The sequence below is a fragment of the Lutra lutra genome, chromosome 5 (assembly GCF_902655055.1).
Source record: "Lutra lutra chromosome 5, mLutLut1.2, whole genome shotgun sequence".
Lineage (NCBI taxonomy): Eukaryota > Metazoa > Chordata > Mammalia > Carnivora > Mustelidae > Lutra > Lutra lutra.
The window spans coordinates 1,945,822-1,947,139 of record NC_062282.1 but is presented as its reverse complement, the minus strand read 5'-3'; the positions used below and the strand labels follow the sequence as shown (position 1 = coordinate 1,947,139).

Genomic DNA, 1,318 nt, shown 5'->3' with positions numbered 1-1,318 from the left:
GTGGGGCCAAGGGTAGGAAGGAAGGGGAAGGGAGACAAAGAAGAGAGAGAGGCTGGCCACCTGCCAGAGGTCCCTGAAGCCAGAGGAGAGGAATGCCCATGCCAGGTGAAGTCTGTCTCTGTTAAGAAGCAGGCGAGACCACAGCGGGAAGATGGGGCACCCGTGAAGCCATCTGATGCAGAGACACGGATCTGCTCGTTCTCGCTCACCTGGTGAGTCAGGGGGTCTGCGGATCGTCCCTCGGGGTCCCAGATGAGGCTGAGGGCACAGGGAGGAGGCTGAGGGAGGGGCGTGTGGGCTCGGGCTCGAGGGCCTGCAGCGAGGAAGGCCTGGCGGACACTGGCGGCCATCTGACAGGAGGATGGACGGACCACCGGTCTGTCAGCCCTTCAAGGCCATGTCTTCGGTGTTTCTCTGGTCGCCTGTGGGAGCGCTCGGGGCCGTCTGTGAGACTCCCAGGACGTTGGCCCTGCCACAGAAGAAACATATCAGGAAAATAAAACAATAGAAATAAATCTAAATAAACCATCAAATATAATTACTACAAATGTAGTAAGAGCTTTAATTAAAATTCTAATATTATCAAAACGGATTAAGGAAAAACAAAACCCGTAAGCCTTTCTAAGAGACATTTTTTTCACTATGATAGAAGTTTGTTTAACAAAAGTTCAAGATGAAAATGCACATGACCCGATGTTTATATTGTAGTAAAACAAGTACAGTGGGGAGGGGGTGTGTGGGGAGCTGGTTTCGCCTGATGAACACGTGCATTGCCTACACTCGTCGCAAGGCTTCTAACCCGATACGATTTCCTCTATTAGCACCAACCGCTCCGGTATTGTTCTGTGGCTGCTGGCTGCCGTCTCCACACATCCCTCTATCACAAGAGGAATAAAAGGACTGAGCCCCCACAATGTTCCTTGGGCATGTCTGCCACCAGTTAATTTCGATGATAATTTGTTCTCCACAAATTTTTTCAGCTCGGGAGGGTAAGCTTTGCTCATGGTGTCTACTCAGCAAGCTCCAAGATGCCTAAGAGACATTTTTTTTTTTAAACAAAGAAAAAAAAAAGATAGAAAACAAAAAGATGAAAAATGATACAGCAGGAAAACATTAGCCAAAAACCGTTCCAGTTACATTCAGGTAGAAGACATATAGACATGGAGGGGTTCAGTACATACTGATAAGAGTCAGTGCCAAGAAATGATGGAACAGATCAAAATTTGCACGAGCTTAATAAGAGAGTTAAGACACGTAAAGCAAAAATTGATTTGCACTACTAGGTATTTGCCCAAATAATACAAAAATACTAATTCAA

The 1,318-nt window shown here is 46.7% G+C and overlaps 1 pseudogene; it reads right to left on the bottom strand.

Annotated features, from left to right (window-relative positions):
* Positions 1-774: 774 nt before the first annotated feature.
* On the bottom strand, positions 775-1,004 carry LOC125100965 (small nuclear ribonucleoprotein G-like; annotated as a pseudogene).
* Positions 1,005-1,318: the final 314 nt, after the last annotated feature.